Raw genomic sequence first — 16,879 nt, 5'->3', positions numbered from 1 at the left:
AGCAGTGCGTGGGCACAGGGCAGACCTGATGGCAGCTTGAGAGCCAGCGCTGGGGACCAAGGCATGGTCCACAAGGGAGGCCTAGCCTGGCCGTGGGTGCTCTGAGCATCTACAAGGTTAAGCAGACATCAGAGCTCCAGAAGGAGCTTAGAACATCAACTTCCTCTTAGCATCCATAACCAGCAGCCGGGAAAACAATTCAGAAGCAAACCTTTGCCAGAAACAAGATGAGGCTGGTCTTCTCTGCTTCCTCTTTAATCAGCTTGAAGGGGACAAGACCTGTGAGGCCCTCAAGGCTTCTGCTTTCTACCCGCCTCTTCCTGTCATGAAGGACTGGTGCTAAGGGAATATTTCCACATTCTGTTAACATGGAGGAGAGAGAAGGGACTCTGGAGGTACAGTCTAGATGATTCCGCCAGCCATCGCTGCTAAAACAGGGCTGGAGGGGTCGCAGACACCAACCTCCTTCTCACTGAAGACACAAGGATGAAAGAAAACAGAAAGATGGCCCCACTGGAAAAAGAACAGAAAACGTTTACAATGAAGTGTGATGTAAAGGTAGAAAGTAGAAGGAAAGAAACACAAGAAAATTAAAATGCGCCTATAAAACTGTGAACTACATTGTGCTATGTTACCAGTAATTTCAGTGACTGCTCACTTAGGAATGCTTGTCTTTTAAAAGAAAAACAGAGCCAGCTCTTCCTTAGTTGAATAATAGAGAGAATGTTAAATGAGGGATTGTGTTTCCCGGTTTTTGATATTGTTTATATTTGTTATTTGTATATATTAATACATAAGTATATTTTAAATAAATCCTATCTGGGAATCATTTTTATAAATTTTGATTTTTTTGACAGTCCTATATTTAGCTAGACTCTTGAACTCAGTAAAATGTAGGGCTACGTTATGACTGTAAAGAACATTACGGCTAAAAACTCAACAAGTGTTTTGTTTAAAATTATAGCCAATTCTTCCGACATAGGAAGTGATAGTGGTTCCTCAGCTAAAAGAATATACTGGCCTTACTTGTGAATATACACAATTTAGATGATATTTTTACATCCTTAGTAACTTCATAGTACCCAGAACAGCTACAACTAGGGCTACCTTCATCTCTGGTGTAGTAGAAAGAATGCAATCTCAAGTCCGGGGCAGATTTCAATTCCCCTTGCAGATCCAGGCTGAATATGCCCTGGTCTATACAACTTCCACAAATCAGCTTGAGCAACTCCCTTGGGCAGAGACCTAAGCTCTCCTCCTCTTCTCCTTCTAATAAAATCTCCATTGACATCCAAGGAAGTTCAGACCCATCTCAGCCTTTCTGTGACTCAAGGCTTCTATTTCTCAGCTAGAAAGCATTTGCCTCAGGGATTCTATTAAGACAGCAAAATGTTGTGGGAAGAACACCAGCCAAGGCAGAAGGCAAAGGTTCAAGCCACCGTGAAGTCTCTTCCTTGCATGTATAACACAAAGCCTCTCTGAGCCATGATCTCCCCCTCGTAGGCAGGGAGAACACCAGCTCTGTGTTCTTCACATGCCTGGGTACAAAGTCAATAGATGTCAAAGCACTCGCCACACTGCACGGTGCCTCCAAATACAAGTGATGAGTGGAGAAATGAAGACAGACGTCAGCTCCGTGCTATGCCAGCATCCCCTCCGGTCCATAGCAGCCTTGCCGCCCAGGCAGTGAACCTCTCTCCCTGTGCAAGCAGGCCCAGCCACGCGCTTCTCAGCAGTCCCTGAGAGCCTCTACAGGAAACTCTAAGCAGGCTGGTTTCCTGGCTGCCCACCTGGAGGTCTTGCGAGCTAGCCTTGTTCTGCCAACGACTATGTGCTGACCCCCAGATACCATCCACTGAGGTTTTCTCTGTCTAACATCTGCCAGTTAGTGGTGCTCCTGTTTTATGGATTTTCATTCATTGTAATCTTTGCTTGCTGCAGCAGGGGCTGGTTTAGCCCAAAGAGAGGACTCTGCGACAACAGTGTTAAACAAACAGCATCAGGCCTGGTATTTTTAGATATGTTAAAATTCTCTCTAAGCGCAGTGTGATGGCCTGAAAAACTCAGGCTGTTTCCTATGGCTGGGCGAATACTGATAAGAGCTTTATCCAATTTATAAGGCAGGAGAAGGAAATAATCATGTGTGATGGAATTGGACAAATAATCCAGTTCCAAACAATTATGAAATATAATGTAATTACAGAAGACTGTGCCAGGGTCTGGCAGTACCAGATTTTTCTCTTTCATGAATCCACAATAATCTAGAATTTTGATTCTTCCAGGCCTCACGAGTCACCAAAAACCGTAGGCAACTAAAAATCAAGACAAAGTCAATACATACACACGTGTATGGCACAGATGCCCTTTCTTTTTATATTTTTGTGAACTGATTTCACGGTGCTCCAGACACACCACTGCATACACCATCAAGTAGGAGAAAGCACTTCACTTAATGCCAACACCCCTCTAAATCCAATTCTACATACATACCAGGGAGAAACTCATATTCTAGTTATGATTTACACGAGAGATGGGGAAGAAGTTTCACTATAGAAACCACACCTCGGAAATGGATGAAATCCCTCAACGGGATTTCTGCCCAGAAGTCTCCTCTCCCCCCACCAGCTCCACCTTCCCCCACTTGCCATCCACTGCTATTCAGAGCAGGCCGATGCTTCTCAACTTCAGAGTTTTGTAACTGAAATCAAGACTTCTTCCCACCTGTAGTGTCTATTTATGAGATGAGGCTCTCACGGCAGAGATCAAAGGTGAGGTGAGGTGGATGTGTGAGGCGGAATTCTTCGTGCTGCTGGAATGCAGTCTGGACTATGGTTTGGGAAAATAAGGGGAAGATCAGATGAGCCGGAGAACTACAGAAAGGAAACGAAGGAAGGGGCTGAGAGAAGCTCTGCTCCTTTCAAGGCGTAGACCTACCTCCTTACCTAACCCTGGATCCTCACTTACATCTTAAGAGAGCCACTAAGCCTCGTGGAAAAAGACTAGGAGTTAAGGGCATGGACTGCAGTTCGATTTGGTTTTCATCCATTTGGCGTCTCTCCATTTCCCGCCAATAACTCAGGAAGATTCAGGCACACACCTGTCATCTGTTCAGGCACCTCCTCCAAGCAGAGCTGCTCTTCCCTTCCCTCGGCGCTAATGGGACTCTAGTGTCAGGTGACTTTCCAAGCCCCTGGTGGAGAGAGCAAGACATTGAGAGGGACTGACCAATGGCTCCGAATCTGAGGGGCTCACACCTCTCACTGAGAGAGTTCTTTATTCTCACCCTGAGCTTCTTCCCAACAAGCTCCACCCTCCAGGCAGGCGTACCACAAGCTCTACACAGGGCTCCTGCTGAATCAGTTCTGACCAGGCAGCTGTGCTCACCACCACCTCCTCCGTGGCAGGCTCCCTCCATGAAGCCCTCCCAAGGCTGGTCACATAAACCACCCTCCACGCTGCTGCCAGCCACAACCGTTCTAAGATTACAACCTCTCCATGCTCACTCTCTATCTCCCTCTCTTTCTTTCCCTCCCTCCTTCTCGTTCCTTCTCTCTCTCTCTCACCCCTGCATTTCTGCTTAAATGCCTTTAGTTCAGAACTTCCTTTTGCTTTTAGAGGAAAGTTCAAACTTTAAACGGCTTGCAAAACCCTTCCTATTGGCCTCTCCCTTTAACACCCTCTCCCCACTCCAGCCCCTTAGAGCTTTCTTAGGTTCCTTGAGGAACTAAACTCTTTCTTGCCTCAGATCCTTGCATACGTCGTCCTCGTCCTCGTCCTCGTCCTCACCCTCCTCCTCCTTCTCCTCCTCCTCCTCCTTCTCCTCCTCCTCCTCCTCCTCCTTCTCCTCCTCCTCCTCCTTCTACTTCTCCTCCTTCTCCTCCTCCTCCTCCTTCTCCTCCTCCTCCTCCTCCTCCTTCTCCTCCTCCTCCTTTACTCTGCAAAGAACTAGTTCTTACCATCCTTCAGTCATCACTTCAACACTGTCTCCCCGGAGAGGCCTTCTCTGACAAGCCCATCTAAATCAGGTTTCCCAAACACAAACCTACATGCAGTCATGATTCTGTGGCACAGCAACCTGTGGTTCCTAGCTTTGTGGCTCTTATTGAAATTTGCAATCACTCATTTCTTTGTTCACTGTTTTATTATCCAATTAAGATGCTATTATTTCCAAGATGGCAGAGGGGATGATTCATTCACCTAGCAACAGCACCATGCATATGGTAGATTCCCAAAATCATATTATCATAAGATATCATCATAACTCATACTCCTCTTGGAGCTTGCAGACAGACCAAATAGGAAATTATGCCTTATTTCGAGAACAGTGACAAAAAACGACAGCCTGAGTCAGGGGATTTGTATTGCAAAGTCCTGGAAATAAATGTGCATAGATGTGGTAGACAGGCTTACAGGGTAGCTCTTAAAAGCCCAGATAATAAGTCTGGGTTTGATCTGGCTCAGAGCCTGGGAGGAACACTGATGTAAACTAGAGGGTATTGAGATTGACACTGAGTCAAGGCAGCCACATGGAAGAGTGAAGGGCTCCAAGCCTGAATTGGAAAAGAATAAGGTAAGACAGGGTAATGTCTTCTCTATCTAGGAGGAACCACCAGATCTGAAAGAAGGCAGATATTTATTTGTTCCTGTGGGCAAAATTGGGTTCAATTGGTACAAGCTTTGCCCCATTACAAAAATAAACATGTTAATACCTCAAACTGTCCAATCATGAATCTGATTGCCCCATGAGGTAGTGAAGTGCTGGTGTCCTGAGGGGATAGGCAGGGAACAGATAAGATTGTTAGGGAGATCATTTCTGTATCCAGCAGGAGACTGGATTTTTATGATCCCTTTCCATTGCAACACCCAAAGCTCAATGAAAAGCCATCAGAAGTTTTGAGCCCAGAGTAATGCGATTTTTTTTAATGTGTTGTAACAGAAAGATCTGTGAAAGGCTTTGTAAACTAAGAAGTTTTCAGTACCAAATGAAAGAATTAGAGGCACCCTGAGATATCAGAAGACCAAGATGGAGAATTATTACTCCAAATGAAATTTGATTTGACAAAAACAGTGTAAGAAAATAGCGTATGAGAGATTTGTAACAGCTATCAAAGTCTCCAAGATAAGAACTTTATGACTAACATCTTTAATGATAAGTAGAAAAAGGCTTCTACCTCAGAGATTTTAGAACATATTTCAATAAGAATGACCTTCTCCTAAACATTCTAAGTGGGATACTCAATGACAGCCCTGTTCAAGATCAAAAACTTGTGCAATGTCTGATGTTGACATAGATTCCAACTAGCAGTTGAAGAGATTTCTGCGCTGTAAGTAATTAAAATAAGGCTCTCTTATGCCACATTTAAGTTTCTAAAGGAGCCTTAAGCAACCTCTGCTACATGTAGCATGGTTGATTTAAAAACACCTATTTAAAATTGTCTAAGATGCCAGCTTCCCTTTTGACTTACCATCAACTGAGAGTTTTTTTACCCATTAAATCATGGAGGACAAAGTTTCGACAAAGTTTCCACAAAGTCTAATAGTCAGGTTTTTTTGTTTGTTTGTTTGAGATGGAGTTTTGCTCTTGTTGCCCAGGCTAAAGAGCAATGGTGCAATGTAGTGATCTCAGCTCACTGCAACATCTGCCTCCGGGGTTCAAGCAATTCTTCTGCCTCAGCCTCCCAAGTAACTGGGATTACAGGCATGTGCCACCATGCCTGGCTAATTTTGCATTTTTAGTAGAGACAGGGTTTCACCATGTTGGTCAGGCTGGTCTCAAACTCCTGACCTCAGGTGATCTGCCTACCTCAGCCTCCCAAAGTGCTGGGATTACAGGTGTGAGCCACCAGGCCCAGCCTGTAATAGCCAGTTCTTCAAGTGCCCAGCCCTGGGCAATTATCAGTGCATCTGTTCTATATTGTCCCTTTCTTTTTCTGTGCCTATGTGACTAGAAAAAGGGTCTTTGGAGGAAAGATGTCACTTGTGAAACTCTGGGTGGTGATTCAAACATTTGCAAACATTCTAACTGTTTTGCTCAAGGGTGGTGGTGGTTATATTTCAGCTTGCCCTAGATACACATGCACACACCCATGTCAGCTGGTGCCTCCTCCATACACAGAGTGGAACTTGCACCTGTTGCCAGCTGACTTAATTCTCTTTCATCATTTAAAGAAAAAACAACAAACATGTTTTCCACCATTTTCAGTGAAAGAGACTGTTTTGCCTTCTATAGGAGAAAGGGGTTGTGAGGGAGAGGGAGAATGTTAACAGCGAATCCTCTACACAACTTCTTTTAGTCCGGCCATGACCAGGTCAGTCAAGCCAACAATCAATGGTAAATTCACATTTATGTCGCGAACCAAAGCCATCACTCATGAAACTAACCTTGCCGGCAAAATACTGAAATATGTGTTGACATCTTTGCAAGAGTTGTAAAGAGAGACTGGAAAATAAAAGGAAAGCCCAAGCATTTTTTGCATTTTCTTTTTGCATTTCATTCAGCAAAGATTTTTTTAAAAACTTAATTGAGGGCAATGCTGGATTTATTTCGTCTGCAGTATGGCCAGCCTTTAAGTACATGAAGCAATCCTATCTAAACAGTAGCACGAGGGCCTCCGTTGTCTCAGGTAACCAGTTTGGAAACAGCAAGAGGGCTTTGGGTTAAATATCAGAAAATATTCATAAGACACCATAACCACAGAAACAGAGTCGAGCTGAAACTCCGTGGCAAAGCCGATATGTAAATCACAGCTGGTGATTTCTGTTAAGAACTTTGGTTTGGGAGGTTTCACGGCTTCATCTCCAAAGCCCCAGTTCAAAACCACAACGTTCAGCAAGTCAGTGAGATTTCATGCTTTCATCTGAAACCCGGGCCAACAAACGCATCTCTTGATGCAATTCAGGATCTCAGAATCTCCACTGAAGAACCGAGCTAAACCATGGAACCCCATCTTGAAGCCTTGCTCTTACACAGAGAAGCACAGTTGCCACTTAAAGCTTCGATAAAAGGAGAGGCAGGGAAATGCCTGCTGCAACAGCCCATTAGTTGCTACATTTAAACCCCTACCACAGTAACCAAATGCCAGTGAGGTTTCAAAAGGAAACCTACACGGTATGAAATGTAGCAATTATTGGTCTATAAATATAGGAGGTTATTGACTGTCAAGTACTTTCTCTAAAGGAGCGGTAGGGGGAATTCTTCCTGCAAAGGTAGGTTGCAAAATTTTTTCACCTAGAAATAATTTAGAAACTGACTAGGGCACAATCTCATACTGTCTCAGGTGCCAAAAGTTTCCGACGCCCCGGAAACAAAAGCGAGGTCGGTATCTCTCCGTCCTACCAATTCAATCTTGGAAGTAAAAGGAGAATTTTGTTAAATCCCGGGATTAGTGAGGGACGCTAACCCCTCAACCAGGATTACTGACGGACAGAGAAAGAAAAGATAGGGGCGAAAAAAGGAACATTTTACAAAAGATTTCCGTCGTCACGACCTTCAGACCCCGAGGCTGCAGGAAGGAGTAGGCGGCCGCGGTGCGCTGGCCTCTGCGCGTCCACGCGTGGGAGGCGAGGCCGAGGCTGCCAGGAGGCGCTCCCGCACCCCAGGGCGCTCCTCCAAGGAGGCCGTGTCCCCACCCGCCTCCGCTGGCCCAGTTTTCGCTGTTTTCTCGGCGCACCGCGGCGCCTGGAGTTAGTAGGCAATCCATCCCCCGCGCGGCCGCGAGTTAAGCTGCAGGCCTTTTTTCAGGGCCTCAGGTGTGAGCTGCCGCGAGCCCCACGGAGGATCGATCACAGGCCCGGCCGAGAGGACCGGGAGCCAGGTGTGCGCGCCCGCCCAGCGCCCCCGGGGTGAAGAGACCCCGCTCCCCCACACCCACCGGCTGGCAGCCAGGCCGGAATCTGGGCCCTACCTCGGAGCTCCCCCGTTTAAGAGAAGGCGTCTAGGGGGCGGAGCCAGCTGAAAAGCGGGTCGAGACAATCACCTGTGGTTAGGCAAAGACACGAGAGACACGGTTAATTCCTCAGGTGCCCCAGATCACAACAGAGCTCGGGAAGGAGGAACAGCTTGACAGAGAGAGGAAAGGGGACAGGGGTTGATGAGGGAGGATGTCTGCAGAGCCTGGGGTTGAGGGATTGGGTTCCAACCAGGGAAGGTAATTCTGCAAAATTGGAACGCACAGGCCTTCTGTCTGTAGGCAAGTCTGACAAAGGGCACAATCCGGGAAATGGAATAGAGATGCGTCCCCTGCCTCTCAGCCTACTGACCCACTTTCCTCCGGCTCCGTCTCCCCCAGAACCATGCCCCTCCCTAAGTCTTCCTGCTAGCCCAGAGGGAGGAAGGATGAGGCCTGGGGATCACGATGTAGGTGAAACGAGCAGCCTGGGTCTATTTGACAGTTCCAGAAGCGCAGAAGCCTCTCTCTCTTTCCCAAAAAAAATCCTTTCTGAGTCCCCCTTTGCTCAGTCCCACCGTACACACACAATGCACCTATAGAGACCTCCTCCAACTCCCTGTCAAGGAACCTGAAATTTTACACGTAGTTGCTCATTTTGTTTGAAGCACAGAGAACATCTGCACCTGATAAAAGATGTTAGCGTGCCATTCTCAAAAAGAGAAGCCTTTGATCCATTCTTTGGTGTTAAAGTTGCGGAGTGAAGTATTTTCCCAGATTGCAGTCTGTTATCTGAATGAAGCAAAGGTTCGGTAAGTGAAGGGAATATTGAAACGAAGTTCTAGAGCGTGCAATCCTGTCCAGTTGAAGTACCGCAGGAAGAGGAAGCACACACACCTGTGCACACACATACACACCCATACATGCAAATCCTCCAAGACTGAGCCTCAGAAGGACCTTATTCAATTGCCAGAAGCACCATGTGACAACCATACTTTGTTACGTCCATAAAGTGGCTGGAAAGAAACACAAATCACAGGATCCTTGGCTGGCATGGCTGCCCCTGCCCTCCAAGTGCCCATGGGAGCAGGGAGTTGCAATGGTACCAGCATGGGCTTTGCATTAAGTATATTTAGGTTTGAATCCTAATTCTTGCACCTTCTGACACAACTGCCTGAATTCAAGCTCTGGCTCTTGCTCTCAGAAGCTGTGTGATCTTGGACAGATGACCTGGCTTCCCTGCCTCTCTGTTTCCTCTTCTGCAGTGAGTGTAATAACCTCGGACAATCCATGCAAAGCACTTAGCATGGTGCCCACCACGTGCTCAATAAAAATGAACTATCATCACTACTACTATTAACCGTTCGATTTTGGGTAATTTTCCATTCGATTTTGGGTAATTTTCCTGCTTTCAGCGTCAGATTCCTCATCTGTAACACAGAGATGATCGTATCTACTGTTACAGGAATGTTGTGCAGGTTGAAGGATATTACGTAGGAGAGTCAGGAAGCACTGAACAGATGACAGCAGTGATGTTGATTAGAAGGATGAGGATGAGGATGAGGATGATTTCGATGTTAAATATGTTCAAGCCAAGCCAGGATATTCACAGGTGCCAGCCCAAGCTCACTGGTTAACAGGGAAGGTAAGCACCCATTCACCCCTCCCTATCCCTGGATGGTGACAATATTTGTCTCATCAGGTGGATTCTCTTTGCCCAAATCAGTTTTAAGCAATTAGGTCTGAAACTACACAGGACATACCCTTTTCTCTAAGCTCTGATGTAAGGTGGTGTCTCAGAGAGTTGACTCATCTGCCCGTATTTGTTCATTATAGCTGTTGCTAGGAAGTTATTATGTAAATGGCCCTGCTCCTCAATCTCCATTATGCTTTCTTGTTATTGTGAGATGGAATTAAGTGCTAGCCCTGTTCTGAGTTTTTATTAGAGTCTTTTTATACTTTCTTATTTTTCTCTCCTCCTTTATCAGTTCCTTTAGAAGTTAATCCTTCTACAATTCAAGCACTTTAGAGAAGATGCAGAAGTTCTTGAGCATCTTGGTGGAGAAGGGGGCTGGATTTCAAAGTGGGTTGAGCCTCTCCTTCTTCATTGTGTCAATATTTAGTACCTGGTTTTTTTAATATTCAAAAATCAAATTTAAAACATCACCATGCTCCTATAAGCTTCACTACTTATAATAATCAAAGAGCAAGTTTCAACTTGACACATGGATAGTGTAGCAGTGTGCCACATTCCTTACTGTCCCTTCTACTGGGTTAGGTAACCAAGTCTAATGAAGATTAAAAGCTTCCAAGATAAAAGGAAGAAACAAACACTAGTACTAAAAGTAAACAATTAAATAACTAGCACAAAACCAATTTGGAAATATAGGACTAGGATGTTGCTTTATTTTCTGCCACATTGCAAAAGATATTTGTTACATGTTCCAAAGTGCAGAATCAGTGTAATTTTCACCCCCTCAAGGCATACCACACATGTATGAAGATTTCAAAACCAGCCCAGCAGGCTTTCCAACAAATGGAAAGTGAGGTTGCACATTTCATTTCAGATACCTGTTTCTAAATCATTGATTTTTGTAGAAATGTCACACTGTACTGAAGAGAAGTCTCTCAATAAGCATACAGCCAACTTCCCAGAAAATGCCAACGTTTTTAGTTAAGACAGAAAGCTTCAGAAAAGCCCATGAAATTCAACTCACTCTCCCACCTTATGCACACAATATCCAGCGACTTCAATTACACACCAGCCTTCATCCCTGCACTTCAGCGAAAGTTTTAAGCCTAAAACAAGCAGCGAATTGGCCCTACCCCTGCTGAAAATTGGGGGAAGAACAGTGGGAATCAACTACTTACTCTTTGGTTTCAATACACAGAGGAAAAAGGGTTAGACTTACTGCTCGAGGTAATAAGGCCAAAGCTGTAAGGGGTAAAAAGACTGCAGGTTTACACCTGTAGTTTTATTTTTCACAATGTTTTAACCTTCAAGCCAAGTCTTCAAAGACTAGAACCAGCACTCTAAGAATAGAACACATGTTCCGATTCAGTGTCCCCATCAAAACTGTGTACATCTAATTTAAAAGAAGAGATGATGGCTGGAAAAAAAAAATGAATAGTGGAAACAAGAGTAAAAAATTCTAGATAAATGTTGAATCTGAGTGAAGTGTCTATGAAGGTTCATTATTACTATTTTCACTATTAATACTTTTGTGTGTGTTTGAGAATTTTTACAATGAAATATTTCATGGAGTCCCTTTTACTCAAAAAAGATTGGGACTCACTAGAGCAGAGGGTAGAACAATGACTCAGGCATTTATCTAGAGGAGGGAGGCAAGAATAGTTCCATCAAAGAGTGCTTACACTTTGTTGAGGCTCTTGGGCATCAGCAAAAGATGTCTGATATTCTTTGGTTAAGAGGGCCGTCCTTCTCAAGAATCATGTTGGTGGATTATGACTTCTCCCCACTGAAGGCTGAGCTCAATGTGCTTATTAGCCTAATGTCACTTTTAGAAAAACATGGGGAGAAGACCATTGACTATAGCTAACTGTATACAGCACAAAGCTTGATGTGCAGTAGATAAAACAGGCAACAGGGGTGGAGACAGGCAGTAACTTCATAAATGCACTGAAGTGCTAGACGTGCTATGTTAGATGGAATAGTGGGGTACAGACAAGAGAGGGAATTGGAAAAAGTTTCCTGAAGGAGGTGAATCTCAGCAGCTTGCTGCACAGACCTCTGTACCTGTCCACAATACCCAGCACATTATAGGCAGTCAGTGAGTACTTATTGAATGTTACTGAACATTCTCACCACCCCTTCCTCAAAACTTGGCCATGGCTCAACTCTAGATACAAAATGAAATCCAAATTCTTCAGCCAGTCACTCAGGACCCCTCATAGCCAGACAACATCCTCCTTTCCAATCTATCCAGACTTAATCTCCTGCAATCCCATCTGATACAGTCTGGCTTTATATCCACACCCAAATCTCATCTTGAATTATAATCAAAACTGTAATCCCCATGTATTTGGGGAGGGACCTCATGGGAGGTAATTACATCATGGGGCAGTTTCCCCCATGCTGTCTCGTGATAGTGATAGTGAGTTCTCATGAGATCTGACGGTTGTATAAGGGGCTTTTCCCCCCTTGGCTCTGCACTTCTCTCTCCTGCTGCCATGAGAAGAAGGAAGTGTTTGCTTCCCCTTCCACCGTGATTGTAAGTTTCCTGAGGCCCCCCAGTTATGTAGAACTGTGAGTCAATTAAACCTCTTTCCTTTATAAATTACCCAGTCTTGGGCAGTTTTTCATAGCAGAATGAAAACAGACTAATATACTATCTCTGCCTCCAGTCAATCCCTGGGAGCCCATTTCTCCAAACCTTCCTGAACCCTGATAACTCAGCAGGGCTGGGTTGCACCTGTGCCCAACCTAGCACCTCCAAAAAGTAAGAAGAAAAGAGAAAGATGCAGGACTGTGGTGAGGCCAGGTGGATGCCATTTGCAGCAACAGGGAGAGTCAGGGGGGACCAGTGGCTTCCGCTATAGAACCTCACCAAAAAGGAAGCAAGTCTGTTGATAGTTAAGAAAAATATTTCCCCTTATAAGGCCTCTGCACCCAAATAAAATCCTCCACAATCAGTTCCATAGAGGGAATGCTGCCCTACTTAGAGAAAGGTTTTCAGAAGCCTCTCTGAATCAGGAGTTCCTAAGTATTCACATGTAGAGTTTATTTTATGTCCTCCAGACCCAAAATGCTGTCTCAGTATCCATTCCTCCAGAGGCAAATGCTAATACAGGGATTTGGGTACAATTAGGTGATTTGGGAGGTGCCCATGGACTTACAGGGGAAGGGGTACATCAGACAGAGAAGGAAAGAAGCCATTAAGGAGTGTGTTGTGGAGCCAGTGACAACTGCAGGCAATGGGACCTTAATTCCACTGCAGAACTCGAGAGTCCATTGAGTCTAAGCTCAAGCTGAGAGTGATCCCTCCCATGGAGCAAAGTAGCTGTGATAATTGTCTATCAAGTACTATCAATCATTGGTTGATAGCTTAAGGAGGAGAGAGTCATCTTGATTCTTCAGCAGGCCTGTCCTCCTCCTCATGCAGGTCCTCACAGCTCCAGTAGCCAGAGAAAACCTTCAGGCAATGAGGTGTAAGTGTGGGAGGTGGAAGCCAGACCAGCATGCCTGGAAATTATAAGTGCTGTAGGGATCTGAACAGTGTATTTTGATGCACATCCCCAGGTCTATACACACAAATATATAAATCTGTGAACTCATGTTTATTAAACTCTAAAGTTGGAAAAAGTACTACAATGAGATCATCTTAATACTTGATGAAGTTCATCTTTTTATATAGTCTTTCTGCAGGAGCCAACAATTGAAAACCAACAGGCCAAAAAAACCCTCTGCCTGTTTTTCTTTTAAAATAAAGTTTTTTTAAAATAAAGTTTTATTGAAACATAGCCATGCCCAGTCATTTACTATTGCTGCTTGCATGCTACAATGTGAGGGTATAGCAGTTGCAACAGAGATCATACGGCCTGCAAGCCAAAAATATTTACTATCTGACCCTTTCTTTACACAAGGCATCTTTGTTTTCCTGTTGGCCTTTTTATTCCCTGTGGACCCATCAGTCAAGACTAAGTTCAAAAGGAATCTACTTTAATTTCCTCTGGTTTGTCCTTCTACCCTTAAATAAAACGGCTTCCTCATCTGTGTGTCCTCATGCTATATCCATTCCTCAATATGTCTCTTACTACATACATTCACTGCTTTGTATATTCCCTTTCTTATCAAGACCACCACGAGAACTGAGCCTGTTTAGATCCCTAATGTCTAGAGGGTCAATTAATGCATATTTAAATAAAATGAAATCATCTGAGGAATTTCATCTCAATAGTCACTGACCCATTATACAGTGATACTTTGGATCTGTGTCCCCATCCAAATCTCATGTCGAATTATAATTTCCAATGTTGGGGGAGGGACCTGGTGGAAGGTGATTGGATCATAGGGGCCGATTTCCCCCTTGCTGTTCTCATGAAAGCAAGTTCTCATGAGATATGGTTGTCTAAAAGTCTGCAGCACTTCCCCCTTCACTCTCTCTCTCCTGCCTCCATGTGAAGGTGTGCTTGCCTCCCCTTCACCCTTCCACCATGATTGTCAGTTTCCTAAGCCCTCCCCAGCCATGCCTCCTGTACATGCCTGTGGAACTGTGAGTCAATTAAACCTCTTTTCCTTATACATTACCCAGTCTCAGTTCTTTATAACAGTATGAGAACGGACTAACACAGATGGGTTCCAGAAAGTGAAGAGAACTTGCTCAAGATCACATAAGCAGCTAAGTAGATTCCCTTGTTGCTAGGGCAGGATTTTCAGTTATATAGTGGTATAATCAAGCCACTTACTACCTCTGCAGTGCATGTACCACATTTAACACACAGGTATTTCTGGAAGAGCAACTCAAAGTTATGACCTTAATCCATATATTCTCTTCCTGGCCAGGACCTCAATAGCTGGTGGCCATGTCTCTGTATGTGCCTCCAGAGTAGCCATGGTCTACATCTCTGAAAATTCTCCTCCTTATATTAACCCAGTGCTCCCACATCAAACCTCAAAAGTCTCTCACAGGTATGGCTCCATGACCTGTTATCTTTCAAAACCACCTTAGGTGTCAGTAATAAATCTTTTGCTTTCTGAAGAGATAAATCAAAGCTTTGGACATTACTAGCAAAAATGGCTTTTCATTATTTCTGCCTTATAACCACAGTGTTCAGATGGCACCTTTCTGAGCTGCCAAAATAGTAAACAATAACAGAACATTTTTACTGCCTGATAACTAGAAGCAACTTACCTTCATTGAAATCAATCTCAGCAGATTTCAACACCCTTGGAAAGAGCCGGAGAGGATAAAAGGGAAAAACGAAACTTAGTGGAATGATATTTTATTTATCTCCTTTATGTCCTGCTTTGTAAAAATAGGATCTTGCACCCTAGAATGTGGGCAAAAACTACATCCAAACAGTTCAGGAAATTTGTTACCTGCTTAGCAAATTTTTTATGAAATCCAGAAAATGTTTATCCACGCTACAGACTAAAGCCTTTGTCATAAACTCCCTATCAGCCAAATCCCTTTGGGAACCCATTTAAAACACCAAACATTGAGGAATTTTTTTAAATACCCAGGTCCTAATTGATTTTAATGACTATTTTCCCCTCTTCAAAAAAGGTAGAGCTTAATTTTCAAGAGTTACAAAAATAGCTGCTTCTCCACCCTTCATGTCAAAATCCTACCTTGAAAAAATTTGGCAACAATCTATGTCAAATGTATTCAAAGTAACGCTTTGCATTCTATAGACAGTTTAAAGATACTTTTACACTTGTCATTTCATATCTTTAAAATAATCCTGTATGGTAGAACACAGTAGAGGAAAAACAAGTTGAGAAAGTGATCTAGTTCAATTTACAGGGGAAAGAACAAAGTTCATCACAGATAAAATAAGCAGTATCATCTTCATTTTTCAAATAAGAATGGCATAGCCCTGAAAATGTTAAGTAACTTTCCCAAATTCACGATGAGCCCAGAAAAATGATTAAAGTTCAAGCCTTCCAGTGTAAGTTTCATCAGTGTCCAACAATGCTAACTGTAAGGCCAGTTGCCTCACTGGGAACTCGGATGCGCACCCCCCACCACCTTTTTTCCGAAGCTCGGATGAGCTCAGACATGCTCGGGCAAGTTCGGACATGATTGGGCAAGCTCGGACATGCTCGGGCATGTTCCCTTCTCCCCTTCTCACACAGCCTGGCCTTCCCTTAAAGAGCCCAATATGCAAACAAGGTCTTGTAACTCTAGCCAATAGCAGTTCTTGTAATTCTAACCAATAGCAGCTGAGTCTTTCTAGCCAATAGCAGCCGAGTCTGTCTGGCCAGTAGCAGCCGAGTAATTCTAACCAATAGCAGCCAAGTCCTGTATGCAAACAAAGGCTTGTAACTCTACCCAATGGTAGTCCTGCTTTTCCCACACCCTGCTCTCCCACAACCAATCGAGCTCCTTCACTCCCTATAAAAACCCATGTCTGAAAGGAGTCCATGCAATTTCTCCTGCCCCTCCTGTCGGACTGCAGAACCTCACCCGGGAGCCTGAATAAACGCTTAGCATTGGATCTTCTTGTGCTAGCCTCAGTTTCTTCGTTTTAAACTCGGCAAGAACAAACCTTACACTAACTGCTCTTAATTATATTTTGTAAGAATTAGATAAATTTTAATTAAAATAGAAACAGCCATAATAGAGCATCTTAAGGTTATAACAAAAGCTATAAAATGAAATGACTGAGTGGTGTTTATACGGGAAGTGCTATGCCTTTTCAACAGATTTTCCCCCAGAACATATTAGATATTTTGGCCCAGATTTTAAGGGAGGGTGTGGGAGGGAACAATTTGAAGAGGACTGCATCCAGGTGAAGAGGTTACCATAAAGGCCAGGCCTCCCCTCCAGTATTGTTTCTTAGACGATATTTTCACCACCCCTTACTAAGGACAAGGCCTATGATCATTTAAGGACCTACCAATAACACTACCAAGCCTGAAACGAAAAGTTTACAGAAAAAATTATAACCTCAAAATGAGCTTAAAATCATTCAGTCAGGAGCCACTCTATGGACAATGCACACACTAATATTTTAAATAACATATGGAGAAATGTATCCACCCCAGAAGAAAAGCGCAGTACTCTAGTGGGAACTTTTCTCCCTATCTGTCTCTCTCTTTGGAAAATGATTTTTATTTGTGGGTCTGAAAACAAGAAGAGCTACCCATGCATGAACAAGAATGGGCAGAACCCACTGGAGCTCACTGAGCTACAAATAGTAGCCCCTGAGAAAATTATCCATTCAAATAATAATCTCTTAAAATGATATTTGACTATTATATACCCAATATGGTTTATGTTGAATTTAATTTCCATCTAAATTTAAAA

Source organism: Aotus nancymaae, unplaced genomic scaffold, assembly GCF_030222135.1.
Source record: "Aotus nancymaae isolate 86718 unplaced genomic scaffold, 86718_ANA_hifiasm-v0.15.2.pri h1tg000040l, whole genome shotgun sequence".
NCBI classification, from domain to species: Eukaryota; Metazoa; Chordata; class Mammalia; order Primates; family Aotidae; genus Aotus; species Aotus nancymaae.
The sequence above is the reverse complement of the archived record's forward strand: the minus strand, read 5'-3'. Positions refer to the sequence as shown.